This window comes from Sorex araneus, chromosome 6 (genome assembly GCF_027595985.1).
Source record: "Sorex araneus isolate mSorAra2 chromosome 6, mSorAra2.pri, whole genome shotgun sequence".
NCBI classification, from domain to species: domain Eukaryota; kingdom Metazoa; phylum Chordata; class Mammalia; order Eulipotyphla; family Soricidae; genus Sorex; species Sorex araneus.
Window position 1 is genome coordinate 115,026,180 of NC_073307.1, and position 15,955 is coordinate 115,042,134.

Consider the following 15,955-nt stretch of genomic DNA (forward strand, 5'->3'; position numbering starts at 1 on the left):
ATCACACGCAACATCTACTCCAGAGTTTCTCACTCATTGCCAGGGCGGGCCTGTGCCTCCCGGAGGAGCTGTATCGTGACATGTGGTGGAGCCAGAGCACCGATCACTCACACAGGCATGCATGAAAGGCACCAACCCAGGCCTTTTGGGCCAGTGTTCTCAGAGTGCGTTGGAGCTCGAGACCCTTCAGAGACCCTTCCTTGCATTCAACATGCATCTTACTCTCAGTGGGAAAACTGAAGCCCAGAAATGGAGAGTTGTCCAGGGCCCCTTAGGGAGTTACTCGGGCTGGGGCTCCTGTCTCTGAACTTTTCTCTGACAGAGCCCTGCTGAGGTAAGCTTATTGGCAGTACATTCAACAGATGGGACTACCGCCCTTCACCTTTCACAGTATCAGACAGACCTCAAGATATCTCTGTCTTTTGAATGAGTGGACCAGGTTTTATGTGAACCACACAGTGGCCAAGTGAGTGGGGGAGACGGTGAGAGTGTAGGGAATTCGGGCGACTGAATACTTGGATGCAAGGGTGAGATATCTCTGCCCTGCTTGGGAAAGGCCAGATGGACACTGTCATGTTTTTAATGGAAAAGGTGCAGTACATTGCAGTGTTGGAGGGGAGGGAAAGTACGGTTGCAGGGGTCAAAATCAGTAAAGGCTAGAGTTTTGGAGGAAGCCCGACAGCTGACCATCCAGGAGGTTTCCTGAGAATACTGAGGACAGGGAAGGATTGGGCACTGCCAGGCACACAGTCATGAGTCAGTGGAGTGCCTTGCCTGTAAATGGATAGCATGTTGGTGCCCTGAGCACTGCCACTCTCAGTCTCCTGAGCCCAGGTAGAAGAGTCCCCACAGATCAGGATGACTGCTTTGGGCACTCAGAATCCTTCGCACAGCACTCTGGGTGGGCAGCGACTAGAGTTGGCATGTGGGCTGGAACCCATTTCTCATTCTGAACTTGAACTGTTGGCCCCCATAGTGCCTGGGACAAAGCAGGCTCTGGGTATTACTTGACTTCTGGAGGGCCGGAGAGAGCAAAGAGAATAGAGACAAGCCAGGCAAACCTTTAGGAAGGCAGCTAGACTGTGAAAGCGTCTGGAGAAGTCATTGCTTGGCTGGAGGCCAGATGTGAGTAGCCCAGCAGGGGCCTGGGCTAGGCCTAAATTAAATCTGTAGTAATCGATGCAGAAAGGAGAAACCGGGAGAGCGAAGATTATGGGGGAGGAAGAAGCAGTGAATGTTCCTTTGTAGACAGACAGCACACGGGAGAGTGCAGAACAGTGGCCTGAAAGGATGTAGACTTCTGCAGGAGGCCAGTTACATCACGGAAGAAGATATGGTCCGTCTTCCTGCCCAGGGAGTTCCCGACCAGACAACATGTTGCCAGGTGCTTCCTGGGTGGTAGAGAATGAAACCAGTTTACAGCGTGGCCTCAGAGTTTCTGCTCTAACATTTCTTGCTTTGTATTTTGGTTCCTGTAGCTTTTAACCTCATTAGCAGGAACATGTAGTAGAAATGCTTAGAAAATTACTAATGAGCTTCAATTTTAGAATTTTGTGTTTTCTTGGAGTGCTGCTGTAGTTGTAGTGCAGTCTGAATATATTTTGTTGCTAAAATGATTTCTAGTTTTAGGGCTGGGACACCACAACACATGGGATAGAGCAACACGTGAAAGATCTTGAATTTGATCCCTAGTCCTACTACATGGTCCCCTCAGCACAGATGGAAGTGACCCCCACATAAAATAGTTTCTGGTTTTTTTTTTTTTAATTTTGTTTTGCGTTTATAGGTTTAAAAAAATTTCTTTTTTCCTTTTTGGGTCACGCCCGGCGATGCACAGGGGTTACTCCTGGCCGTGCTCAGGGGACCATATGGGATGCTGGGATTCGAACCCGGGTTGGCCGAGTGCAAGGCAAATGCCCCACCCGCTGTGCTATCAGTCCAACCCCGCATTTATAGATTATTAAAGTAATAACATTTCATGGTGGAGAATGCATCCTGGGTGTCTCACCTTTAGTCAGATTTTTTTTTTCTTTTTGGGTCACACCCAGTGTGACTTTTTGGGTCACACCCAGTGTGACTTTTTGGGTCACACCCAGTGATGCACAGGGGTTACTCCTGGCTCTGCACTTAGGAATTACTCCTGGCGGTGCTCAGGGGACCAAATGGGATGCTGGGAATTGAACCCGGGTCGGCCGCGTGCAAGGCAAACGCTCTACCCACTGTGCTATTGCTCCAGCCCCACCTTTAGTCCGTTTTTAAGGAGTAGATTCTTCCCTCCTCCTCTCTTTTATTTCCTACTCTCCAGCATCATTCTCTGTGTGTGGTTCAGCTCAGTAGAACAAATAAAGTTGGTTGAGACATTGCCTGTGTCCCAGCATCATTATCTGTGTGTGGTTCAGCCAGGAGAACAAATAAAATTGGTTGAGACATTGCTTGTGACTTGGAATGGCCCCCCAGACCCAGTACAATAGTTAGCAATCCTAATCATTCTGTTTTGTATGTCCCGAGTTCTGTAAAGGAAGTGCTGGTAGTCCATTGCCCCTGCCATGTCACAGTTTTTCTGAATTCCTTTGTCAGATACCCAGAGGATGTCCAAGGAACACTTGGTTCATTGAGCCATTGCTGGCCACAGCCTCCATCATCACTATCAAGGGATAGTGTTCTTTGAGCTCTCAGTTAAAGTCCTGGAGGTTAGGACTGGTCCAAAGTCCAGGCGCCTGACTTCAGGCTGGTCAGCCACACCCAGGCTATCAAAGTTCATTTGCTCTTTATCAGATAGAATGGTCCAGTGGGAAGGGCATCAGGGGTCACTTCCTCTGGCCACTAGCTGATGTAGGAAAGTCCCATCTGTGCTGGCATGCTCCTGGCCCCGCTCAGGCACCCACACACCAGGCATCCTGCCCCACCCCCCTTTATGGACATGTCTGCCTGTGAGAAAATTCTTTTTCCTAATTCAGATCTCCCTCTTGGCACTGCTTCTTCGTCCTGGTTCTGTCCTTTGTATCAACTTGGAACAAAGGGCGGTGGGTGTGGCATGATTCCACTTTAAGGTTTGGAAGTAGTGCTCATGCACTCCCTTCCTTTCCCCTTCTTTGCCCCCTCCCCCCTTTATCTCCCTTCCCAGGGTTCATGTTTTCCACTGCTTTCCGCCATTTCTTTAAAGGACATGGCGGTCAGTATTAGTATTCACGATAGGTGACATCCACTGAGTGTTTACCATGTGCCTGCCAGGCACGGTTCCAAGTTTCTTATGTGATTTTTATTTTCTACTCCTCAGCATGCTGAGGAAACTAAAGCACTGAACTCAGATATTGTTCACAGCCATATGTTTAGTCCCATAAATCAGCCGCAGTGGAGGTTTGAACCCAGATAGCCTGGTTCCTGAGCCCTACTCTTAGCTCTGGGGCCACAATGTCTCCTGCCCTTAGTGCAAAGAGTGTGTGTGCAGTAGACTCAGGCTGGCCCTTCCTTGTCTTATTTTGCAAGAAATCATTTGACTAGAGCCTTATTTGGACCATTTCTATGAAACTTCCCAGACTTTATTTGGACAGAATGGACTGCAGGGCAGAGGCCTTTGCACTGTCACCAATAAATGGAGTTACCCAAGTTCTGCCGGGCCCTGCAGGGGTTTTTTAAGTCAGGGTTTCAGAACGGACTATTCATGTTTTCTTTCCCTGAACACCATGTCTAATGTGGTAGGTCACTCATTTCAAATGCTTTCTTGGGCTGGAGAAGGCATTTGGCTTGCACACAGTCCATCCGAGTTCTCTCCACAGCACCCCATATAGGCCCCTGTGCATGGCGAGGAGTGATCCCTGAGTGTGGAGCGAGGACTAAGTCCTGAGCACAGCTGAGTGTGACCCCCAAACCGAGGGGGTGGGGGTGGGGAACAAGCTTACTCAGGGTGTTGGTGGACAGCAAAGAGAAAGGGAAGGGGCCTACAGCATGGTGGACTGGACCCCGTCTTCCAATACTGAGTATCACATTCAGTCTCAGAAGAGCTCCAGAGGTCATGCTGCAGAGGCTGCGCTGGTGTCCACCCTCCAGAGCTGGGGTGGCAGGTTCTAGATATTCATTTTCCGGAAATACATTAGCCAGGATTGTTGTTTGAAGGTGCAGGGCCTACCTGGTCTGGGCCTTTGTTTGGCTTTGCCCCTGGCCAACTAAATCACTCTTCTCCTGGTTTCCTGGCTTCTCCTTCTGTGGTATGGAAAGAATACTTTTTTCCAAACAACAAGAAATTGATTTTCATCGGTTTAAATGTTAGGGAGTGTCAGGGGTTTAGCTTTACACTGCCACACTTCATCCTCTACCAAAGTTCCAGTGCCATCCCACCACCAATGACCGCCCCCCCCATCCTTCTAGTTCGGCCCCTTCCCTCCAGTAACTGCCATAGTTGGAACCGAATTACACTCTGTTCATGGGAACATTTTGAGGGGCACCTTGGCCGCGGCAGATGTGCCATGGAATTGTGTGTCTGTGGAGTCCTCGCCTCAAGGGCCCGTGCCCTGTCCGTCATCCAGCCCTGCGGCTTGGCTGGCGTGCACCAGAGCCCCTCAGCATCTTGCCTCCTCCGTGGATATAGAGTGGGACCGTGAGCAAGGAGCTTCAGGGGTCCGGTCTGCATCAGCAGTGTTCTTCTCTGACCTCAGGCGGCAAGGGCTGGGCTCTCCCAGGAGTGCAGGGGAAGGTGACCAAGGAAGGGCTCCCAGACCTTTGCTTCTGTGCTCTGAGATGTCTAACCTCCTCTGTCCAGCCACTGGCCACACGCTGGCTGGCAGTCTCCAAAGCCGGGATGGAAGTATCTTTTTTTGTCCTTTGCCTTTTGGGGTCAGATAATACACATCCCAGTTACTTTTACTTCGAGATTTAAGCAGCAAAGTGAGGGAGCTGGTGCTTAAGGAGGTTGGACCCAGAAACCTCCAAGAGGAGTGGCCTGGAGTGGTTAAAAATGAATAGGATAAAATCCGGTTTTTATCTTTACTAAAAATGGATCTTTGGCAGTGACTCGGGCAACAGATCATGTAGAAATAGGTAGCGTACTGTAGTGTCTTTGTCTGAAAACCACTCCCTCTGGTTGACCTGCACGTAGATGTGATCTGGTATGGACAAAACAGCACCTTGGCAGTGTCTGTCAGTTAATTCATAGTGGAACCATTTCCATTTTGCCCACTCCTTCCGTTCTAGTCCCTGCTGCTCGTGGTTTTCAGTTTGGTTTTAGGTAAATAACCCCTTTGCCTCTGCTCTCTACAAGAGTTGACCATGCTATTGGTTCTGAGTGGGCACACAGCGCCCCCTCTTGGAAATCTTGGGACTGTGTAGGTAATTTGGCCATCAGACCAGTGGAAATAGAGTTTGACCAGTGGGCAGCGGGAATGCTAGATTAATACTCGGAGAGCTAAGGATTGTACAGCATCCTACACAACTTCTTCAGATTTAGAGCACAAATCATGCAGGTGAAACCTGTTCCGAAGGATTTGAGCCTAGGCTCTGGCTCCATTTTACATATAAATACCAGAAATGTTTGCATATTTTTAGTATTGAACTATCTAAAAGGAAAACCAACCTACTTGTTACCAATTGACACAACCATCTCATATCTTTCTCTATGTGTTCTAGCTTAGTGGTGTTCAGGGCTTGCATACTGTTTTAATATTTTATTATCATTAGGCTCTTTGTTTTTGGCATTGCAAGTGATGGTAGCACTATAGCACTGTCGTAGCACTGTCGTCCCGTTGTTCATCAAGGGGCATCAGTAATATCTCCATTGTGAGACTTGTTGTTACTGTTTGCATATTGAATATGCCACTGGTAGCTTGCCAGGCCCTGCCGTGCGGGCGGGATACTCTCGATAGCTTGCCGGGCTCTTCGAGAGGGACGGAGGAATCGAACCCAGGTCGGCCCCGTACAAGGCAAACACCCTACCCTCTGTGCTATCACTCCAGTAGATTATATTATATACAAATTTCAAGACTGTGAAAAGGATGTTAAGACTATTTGTATTGACATTGTCTAGGAGTCTAGGAGGAGCACACGCACACGCGTGTGTGTGTGTGTGTGTGTGTGTGTGTGTGTGTGTGTGTGTGTGTTCCCAGCAGGCTCAGGGAACTATAGGGGATGCCGGGAATCGAACCCAGGTTGACTTTGTGTAAGGCAAGTGCCCTACCCCTTGTACTATTTCTCTGGCTCCCTTAAACGAGGTATTCTGATGTTTCCTCTGCCTCATTTAGAGGATACATCTTAGTGCATCTAAGTGCATATGAAACATAGTTTTTCATTTTTTTTTCTCTTTGCCTTCTTGTTTTTCACCCCTTCCATCTGTACAGATATATTTGTAGCTTGCAAGTGTAGATTTTCATGAAAAAAACAGCCAGGCTCTCTGCTCTTTTCCAAGTTTTTGTTGCTTCTGCCTATACAAACTGAATTGTGTATGTTTTGAGAATTACCTATTTGTTTTGTTTTGGGTTCAGGCCACACCCAGTGGTGCTGTACTTACAGAGGTGTGTGTTGGCAGAGGGCATGAGGAACCATTCAATGTTAGCGATCAAACCAGGGGACTCTCAGATATAATCAATTGGCTCTACTACGGGCCATATCCCCAGCCTCCAATTCATATTCTTTATTTATTTTTTCCCACCGTGTTTTTAACCTTTAAAAAAAGTGTATGGGTGGTTTGTTTAATTCTGAAAGGATAATCCTTCGCCTGTCACAGAGATCTGGAGGCTGACCACCCTGGATTTGAATCTTGGCTTCCTGACCTCCCTGAGAATTAGCTACTTGGTGTTTGAGAACTGAACCAAACAGCCCTGACCACACATCAGGAAAACCCCAGGGGGTTGGGAGAGAGTTCTGCTGCTCCCGTTGATCCAGTTTGATCTCTGTGAGATTTGTTATGGTACTTGCTCTGAATGTTTTCTCAGGAAAGAGGAATTTGATTTTTAAACGTGTTACACACAATATAACCAAAGGTCAGAAGAATGAAAGGGAAGTTCACTGAAATACTTGTTTTGTTTGTTTGTTGGCTTAATCCCTTGTATTGGAAGGAAACAGATGAAAGGAAGCAAACTCATTTTGTTTTAATTAAAAGAGACACTTGCAGGTTACCTCCTGGGGTCAGAATAGACTCAGGCCCATGGCTCGGCTTTGCAGCCCAGGTGGGAGACTGGAGAGTCCCCACAAAATCCGATTCTCCTGAAACTGCTTGCCAGGGAGCCTGTGGCCGAGGGTCTCTGAGAGAAGCTTCTAGGGCCCTGGGCTGGAAGCAAAAGGGGGGGGGTCTGGTGAAGTGCGAGTGAAGCAGACAAAGCCATTGCCCACACGCTGTTGTTTGCGTCCTTGAGACTGAATCGTGTTTGTCTGTTGCCTCCTTGCCCTGCTGGAGGGAGGCGGAGGGGCACCAGCAGCCCTGCCCTCTTTCCCCTACTTGGGACTGAGCTGCTGCTTTTTCACTTTGCTGAGTCACTGAAGCAACACCGCCTGTGTGGAGGGCGTCCTTGTTCTGGAGTCGGGCACAGCAGGGTGTGCCCGCACCCCTCTGTGGGCCTGGGCAATCTGCTGTCCCTCTGTGCCGTCTTCGTGATCTCAGTGTCTTCCCAAAAGGTGGCTGTGAGGACCAGGTGGGCCCCATCAGCACCAGCCCTGCCCTCAGCGAGGGTGAACAGCAGGTAGCCCTGCTCGGGGTGGAGGGCCGACCAGAGCCGCATCCCCTCAGGGGAGGCTAGATGCATCCCCCAGCCCGTCCCAGACCCGACCCACAGTTCCTACCCGGTGGAGTGCCTCTTCCTCTGGCTGTCACATGGGCCACCGCCTAGGCAGGGCTCAGGCCATTTTCCACCCCCATGTGCTCCCATAGCCTCCGTGCAGTTAGTTCACAAAGTGACTCATGTCATGTGGAAAAAAAAAAAAAGAAAGAAAGCCCAGAGATCCTGCTGACTGTGCCTTCAAGGTACGCCAGGAACCCACCGTTTCTCAGCACCCGCCATGGCCGTCAGCCGCCACTCCTCACTTCTCAGATCACGACCTGCCTGAACATAGCCGCGGAACCGCCAAGCTCCCACCCCCATCCTCAGAGCAGGCCCTCAGCGTCTTCCTTTAACCCTCAGGCAGACACGGAGACCCCCCTCGCCGGCACACGCACACGTGTGCACCCCGGTGCCCTCCAAGCCTGCGGCCTGACTTGCTCTCGTTTTGCTGGCAGGCAGACGGGGCCTGCCAGCCGTCTCCCCACCCGACTCCACCACAGCCTTTGCCCCAGCTCTTCCCGGCCCGGAATGTTCCTTCCCTCACCCCTCACCTCTTCCATCTTGGCTGCCTCCATCACTAGAGCTTCTCCTGCCTGGTCTCTGACTGTCTGCCGCGCCGAGCACTGCCCACCGCCCCGTGTCCTGCAGACTTCCCTTTGCATCTCTCTCCTTGCTTGCCTTCCACACCTGGGGATCCCAGGCATGGACAGGGATCTTTCTGCCCTGCACCTCCCAGCTCCTCTGTAGAGAGCCGGGCCTGGCACTCCGATGCCTCAGCAAATAATTTTTGAAAGATTTAGTGAATGATCATGAGCCAGAGCACTCACAGTGTCTCCTTTATTACAAAATTGTCCTGCGTTGAAATTGGCAGCCCTCTGCAGTTTGTGGTGGAAATTTACCCCAGCCACCTATTCTGTCCCCTCAGAAGTTCCCTGGCCTGTGTGAGCATCTGGAGAGTCGTGTTGAATGGATGACAGGAGGCATTGGGCCACGGTACCCTCTGAACCTTTTTAGGTCTCATCCCACATTAGCTGGGCCACAGGGGGACCAAGCACCTTTCTCTGGCCCCGCCAGCTTGTTGGCGCCCCCACCCCCTCTTCTGGCCCTATCTCCAGAGGGGACTCATTGTCCTGATTTCACTGTCTCATTCCCCAGACAGCTCCAAAATTCGGTACTCAGGACTCACCAACTTTCTGGTTCTGCCCTTCCCAGCCTTCCACAGGAGGGTCACTTCTCTGTCCTGCAGATTCATTGACCAAGGGGCAGATAGAGACACTTAGAGGGTCACTCACCTTCCGACCTCTGAGGGTCCTCAGTGTTCCCTGCTGCCAGGCTGACTCTTTCTTTCCTTTCCTTCCCTCTCTAGGCTGCCCAAGCCCCCTCCTCTCCTCCCTCCCCATCTCCAGAGCTCAGAGACCTGGTCTCCTCAACCTCCAGGTCCTCCTTGTTCTCTTGGCAAGCAGCCCCCGCCCCCCTCCACACACACCCTCTCCACCTCCTCAGTTCCCATCTTTCCTGAGTTCCCTCAGCCTTCAGATTTCCAGGCTGCCTTGGCTGCCTTTGGTCTGAACCCTGCCCCTTCCTACTGCCTGCCCAGCGCCTTTCCCCCAGCAGGTCCGACCTTTCAGGAACCCTAGTCATTCAGTGAGCACTCAGCGTTCTTTTTCTGCTTTGAGCTCGTGCTCCCTGCAAGGAGGCCTCCTCCTCCCACAGAGCGAGAGCTGGGGTCTGAACCAGGCAGCCTGGCTTCACCCCGCGTCCTGCCTCTCTGTGGCCCCATCACCCCTCACCCCTGCCTTCACACCGAACAGGCTTCTTAACCAGCTTTCCCTTGGCTTGCCAAGGTCGAACTGCACAGAGAAAGGTGAAGGTCGCTGCATCAAATGTTCTCAGTTTCCCTTCTCTCCACAATGTGGCAGTTCTCCTGTTTCCAGCCTCCTGCCAGCTTCCTCTCGTTCTCGGAGATGGCACATCCCTTCTCCATGGCATCTCTATCCTCCTCGGTCCCCCCGTTGCTGCCCGGCCCCACTCCCCCCACCCCCAGCCCAGCACTCTAAAGCAGCTCACAGCCCTCTGAGGCCGCACCAACATTACCACTGCTCTCCCTCAAACCAGCCTCTTTCCCTCTGCCATCAAATAACAGCAGTGCATCCTTTTGTTTCCTTTAGAACAAGACGCAGATGTTTTCCAGAACTTTCTTCAACTTCAGGCAGTAAGTTTTTTTTTTTTTTTGGTGCCAAGAGTGTTCTTCCCCTGAGTGTTTCAGGCCAGGCCCTCTCATCTCTTCCTCCGCAGCAATTGAAAACTGAAAAGAAAACAGAAGCCTGGCCGAGACGCTGATCTGTTTTCCAGTCCTTCTTGGTCCTGGGGTGAGGAGGCCACCCCCAGGCCATTGATGACCGCAGGGGCATTTGGAGGTGCAGGAGGCAGCTGTACAGCTGAGGTGGCAGAAGTCAAGCACCCCACCCCCACTATGGAGCGGCTCTTCCGTTTGAGGCGCCACTTGGTACCAGGTTCTGAGGAGAGCAGGGCTGGGCTTCTCTAGTGGAGAGGCGGCACCTGTGAGCTCCCGTGATCACTTCAAGGTCCCTTGTGTCTAGGTGATACCAGGTAACCCTGGTCTAGGCTGAGGGCAAAGCCCCAGAGCAGAGCTCAGGACATGGATTGGTGCACTTGGGCACTGGGAGACAGAGCGGCTGAGGAATGGGGGATCGCGCGTGGAGCAGAGGAAGTCCCCCAACTCTTCTGGGAAGAAATGGAATAGAGCCCTCAGCCTTGGGGCTGCCATCAGGGGGAATGAGAGACTAGCAAAGCCGCCCCACAAACTGGCCAGGCGGTCAGCACTCCGGGGGGAGGGTAGTTCTCTGAGAGGTCTGCAGAGCACAGAGCAGGCCTGGAGGGGACTCGTGGGAATCACACAGAGCCTGTGAGTCATCAGCCACCGTGGAGTAAAGCCACCACAGTTCGGTAGAATCAGAAGAGATCCACTGAGATGGGGCTGGCATAAAGTGCTCCTCAGCGCTCATGGTAAAGTTCTGATCACCTACTGTGTCTCCTCATCACACTTGCAGATGACTTGAGCGCCTTCCTGTTCGAGTGTGTGGGATCCAGCATCCATCTCTTAGGGCCCCTTTTCCCTTCCTCAAGATCTTCTGAGAGCCTGGAGGGTGCCCACCGGCGTCTGTTAGGTCAGCGTGGTCCTGGTCCCTGGGAGGAAAGGCTCCCTCCTGAGTGGTCTGCAGGCAGCCCCTCTTTGCGTCTCAGGGTCCCCGTGTCTTCGAGATGTTGATGAGCAAAGTCATGTGGACAGGCTCACAGGGGACCTGGGCCTTCACTCTCCACACTTCGCTGTCCCCAGAAGCCCTGCTGAAGACAGGCCTATGGATTTTCAACCCGGGATTGACCCAGGGCACCCTCCCCATGCTTCATTAATCCCACAGAATCGGTGTTTTAGGGCAGCCCTGAGGGATCTCCTGAAGACTTTTCAGGGCCCTGCGCTCTCTGGAATGTGTCCCTTTCCTATGTATCGTCGAGGCCATGCCGTGTAGTGGAAAGCATCTGGGCTGTAAGTGGAACTCACAGGCATTTAACCGTAATCTCTCCCATCTTCTAAACCCCTCGCCTGCAAAGTGGGAGCAGTCACATTGGCTATCTTCTTAGAGCAGCGGTAGTATCAAAATGAAAAAGTACTGTTTTACACTTGTCTATTTTGCACCAAACACCGTTCTTAACTCTTCCTCCAACTCCGGGGCCCACCACACTCTAGAGTAGATAGTGCTAACCAGCTGTGTCTTAGCCAGGGGGCACGCTGCTCTCTCAGGAGGGGAGTGAGTGTTCTGCCTGTGCGGGGTGGAGACTGCCTCCCAGGCAGCAAACGTTATGGAGCAGAGTTTGAAACCTGCTCGTCAGCTCCCAGCACAGCCTCTGCTCTTATGCCCGGGGCCATGACGGGCTGCCGGTTTGAAAAGTACCAAGGGCCAGGGAGCTGGTGCAAGGGCTTGAGTGTGCGCTTTGCACACAGGAGCCCCAGTTCCATCCGTGGTGTGACTCCTGGCACTGCACGGTGTCCCGGCACTGCTGGGAACAGCCCCAATAGTCCCGAGCTGTGAGAGAGCAGCAGTTCTCTCTCTGGGCAGTTTGTGGCTTTGAACAGGGATGTCATCCCCGAAACCCTTGTCACCCTGCAGTCTTTTTCTCTTTCAGTCATTAAATGGGGTGATCTCTGTCTGCTTCTCCACTCCATTGCTCTAGTCATGACAGTGCTCTGTGCTTTGCCCCCACATCCTGCTCAGCCGCACTCAGGCCACTTCCCACACTGGCCCGTCACTGTCTGTGGTCTCTGCGTTTGCATCCAGGACCACTAGCCCTTCCAGCTGGGCCTGTGGGGATGCAGCTTGTTCTCCTTCCTGTGCCTCAGTGACCTGACCATTGAAAAGGGGTCCTTTGATAGCCTTCATTCGGCGTTTTTGTGTGCCTCTGCTGGGCTTGATACAGGCTCTTCTCCTTCCAGCATCCCTCCCTTCCCCCCGGACGCTTGCACACATGCACACATTAGCTCATAAGCTGATCATTTTCTTCTCAGCCTGCTCTTGTACATCCACTCCAGGGCTAGGGGAAGGGAAAGCCGGCAAAGGCCTTCTTCCTTAGACGCTTTGCTGCCACCTGCTGGAAAGCTGCTCGAATGGCTCCAGAAATCAGCCCCGCAGACAGCACACCCAGGGCATGTCCTGAGTGCTGCTCCCCAGACTAGACATGAGGTGCCCTGATGGAGCACTAGACAGAGGGACTGTGCCTTTCTCCCTCTGTGCTCATGGCTCCAGCTTCCACAAGGGCCGAGGCAAGGGCTTGTTGACTGATCCTGGTGCAGACAGATACCGTGACCTGACACTCGGGGCCCCTGGTCTAAGCGCGTGAACAGAGCTCGATTTACCAGTGGCAGAGCAAGGCAAGCAGCTCCTCCCAACCCCCACAGGCTGTCAGAGTGGTAGAAGGTGGGGGACACTGGCAGACAGGACAGGGCCCCACCTTCCTCTCCCCCTGCTCAAAGGCCACCACCATCCGTGCAGGCCGTTGTTCCCTCTGCAGCCTTGGGGTCAGTCACCAGCTCCATGCTGTTGAGAAGAGGGCGGGAAGGTGCGCCCCGGCCAGCTCCATGCAAGGTGCTGGGATGTGCTGTGCCCAGGACCACACACGGCCCCTCCTGGGGAGTTCAGGTTCTTGGGGCAGACACTCACTGGCCCAGAGAGGCGAGGATATTGATTGGCTGGCTGTCATCCACATTGTCCTAAATCTTGTTTTTACTAAGCCACACCCTTGAAAACCACTATCCCGGAACTGCACAAAGGGTTCTTGGGTTGGGGGGAGTGGGGGTGGCGGTCACTCTCGATGATGCTTAGGGAACCGTGCAGTGCCCAAGACACCCACTGTTCCTGAGCCCCGTGAGCTGTCTCCCGGCCCCAGCGCAGAGCGTTCCCCACAGGACTGCAGCCAGTGCTCACACTCGTGGATGGGGTGGGAGTGGGCAGAGCCCCTCTGGGTTTCCCTTCGGGAGGGGGGTACTCTCTGCTCCTTCACAGCGCCGTTTCCCCTGTGCCAGGAGGCCCCTAGAGACAGCCTCCCCCGCAGACCTTCCTGCGTGCTCAGGTCTGTCCCAGGGAGCTGATACTCTGGACGCTGCCAGGAGGCCCAGAGATAACTCGCTGGCACGGCTTCTGTGGATTCCCTGAGCCAGGACTGCTGCTACTATAATTTCTGCTTCCCGTTCACTCTAGGAGCACTTATTCTGGGGTCTTTCATTCATGGGCAGGTGTGTGTGCGGATGGGGGGGTGGGGAGCAGGATGTGGAGGCAGGACTGACAGTGATGCAGTGATTACAAAGAGGAACCAACAGCGAGCCAGAGCCCCTGGGTCAGCCCCACTTCCTCACTTGCTTGATTCAGCTTTGCGTATCGGTCCTCAGTTTCTTACCGGGAAGGTTGGAGCAGTGAGCCCACTGGTTAGGTCCTGCTGCAGATTATACTAGCTTCATGAGTCCGCCCAGTTCCCTCTTCCCCTCCCCCAGGTCAGGTCCTGACCGGCCACTCTGGACCCTTGTCCTTACTTCCTTCTTCCTGCCTGTGGCCATGAGCAGTGCAGGGGTCAGAGGTAGCTGTGGCTTCCTGGGACTTCCAGGATTTTCAGCTCTAACCCAGGATGACCCCAGGCACACAGGAATTGGCTGTCTTAGCAAGAAAGGGCTTCAGAAGTGAAGGCTTCTTCCCTCCACATGATGCTGTCCATCCAGGATCCTGGGTGAGGAAGTGGTCTTGGCAAGGACAGGAAGGTGAGGTGGGAGTTGGGCTCGAATGGCCTTTGGTCTATACTCACAGTCGAGGTGTATTCCACAGCCAGGCCTAGATCTGGTAGGGGGCCTCCCCACAGGCAGCACAGACAGTCATTTGAAACTACACACTCGGCATGCTCCCTGCGGGGGCACGGCCCAGAGAGCAGAGAAAGGAGGGAGATCTGGTCTGGATGTGGACAGGGTCATCTTCCTGGAGTTGGTGGAGAGCGAGGCTTCCCTGGGGACAGGCCCTCAGCAGCCCCCCAGCCGACCCCTCCCTGGTGCTTCTGGGTCTGGAAGCCCCTCCTTTGGCTTCTGTCCCTGTGAAGGTCCTTACCTCTTTTAGGATTTCAGTGTTTTCTTCTTACCATCCAAGAGCATCTTCTCAGAGAGAAAAGAGTTTTCCAGAATTCAAATGTTACAGCTCGTGTCTGGACATATAAGAAGGGCTTCCTGACTTTTTGTTTTGCCAAATACAGCGCCACGAACTATATTGGCATTTTACTATTTCTGTAAAATAAATGCGAGTGTAGGAAACTGATCAAAATAAGAGGTTTCCTGTGGAGTGTTCTACATTGGGGGGGGGGGGTGCAGGTGCAGGGAGGGTGTTAGTCGTTTGGGTCACACCTGACAGTGCTCAGAGATCACTCCTAGAAAGACCTGGGATTCTATCTACCCGGTATCCAGACAGCTCAGGGTACTGGGGATCCAGCCCAGCGTGGCCCTGTGCAAGGCAAGTGTCCCACTCGCCGTACTAATCTCTCCAGTCCCTGGAGTTCGCTCCTTGGAACTTGGAGCTTCCAGCCAGACTTCAGGGAAGTGAGGGAGAGGGGGAGAGAGGGGTGCTGCTGATGGGACACACCAGCCGCCTCCCGGCCCCTGGGCCCTGCTTCCTGGGGAATCCCAGCAGGACTGGAGCAGCTGGTGGGGAGCGGGGGCAAGGCGGAATGCTCGCTCGCAGGAGCTCACACCTGAGGGCCCTCGGAGGGAAAGCAGGTGCGTACCCCATAGCCTTCCAGAGAGCCAGGCCTGTGGCACAGCGCGCTCCCGAGACTGCAGGGATTCCAGTCGGGCTGAAGCCACGGCAGCTGGAGCCAAGGACTGGGCAGAAGAGAATCGCGCTCCTGGTGCACGCCTGACATTCTCTGTCAGCAAGCTGGGGCGTCAACCGGAGAGCCTGGGGCGGAGCGGTGAAGCCCTGGTAGTGTCTTAAGTGGGGCAGCATGGTTTCGTGTGGATTGGGGGGTGGGGAGCTGGAGCAGGGAGAGGCGCTGAGTGGCACCACCGGGCTGCGGTGGCTTCTAGGAGACTTGGGCCCAGGGGAGCCCCCACCTGAGGGCCCTGGAAAGGGAAGCAGGTGTTGGTCCCACGAGCCAGTGTAAAGGGGTGGGGGAAATGACCGAACTCTCGATGGCAGGCCGTGGGGTGGAGCCTGGCATGCTGACTGGGAGCATGGGAGGACCGTGTGTGGCAGGAGCGGCAAATGCAATGTTGATGGAATCGCATCAGTCCCCCCTTTCATGGCGCTCCCCGGAGTCGGTGCAGCCGCTGCTCCTGCTCTGGCAACTGAGGATTAGGGACTAGAAGTCTCCCAGTCCCTGTCACTTGTTGGCACGTGTCCAGACAGAGTCAGTGGAGCAAAGGATTCTAAACCGGACTCGCAAAGAGGGATAAATCTGGGCAGGCCACGTCAGTTCTCTTCCTAGATGCTTGTTTGAAGATGATCGAGACCGAGAGGTAATCAAAACACTTAATCCAAATTAAGGAGCAGAAGAGGAAACACTTTCATTCCCGCTTCAAAGAGCTCGGAAAAGCCTGTGTTAAAAATCTTAAAAACCGGAAGGTCTCCTGGGCACCAGGCGTGACCTCCAGAGCCAGAGACAGTAAGAAA

General features: G+C 53.3%; 1 protein-coding gene across 8 annotated transcripts in view; it reads left to right on the forward strand.

Annotated features, from left to right (window-relative positions):
* Positions 1 to 15,955, forward strand: part of BMAL1 (basic helix-loop-helix ARNT like 1) — a 108,547-nt gene that overhangs the window by 54,222 nt on the left and 38,370 nt on the right. Inside the window, exon 4 of one of the 8 annotated variants that reach the window (XM_055141353.1) lies at positions 9,911 to 9,954. The exons of the other annotated variants lie outside the window; for them this stretch is intronic. The gene's annotated coding sequence lies outside the window, so the exon portion shown is untranslated. The remainder of the gene's footprint in view (positions 1 to 9,910; positions 9,955 to 15,955) is intronic. 8 annotated transcript variants of the gene reach the window in all.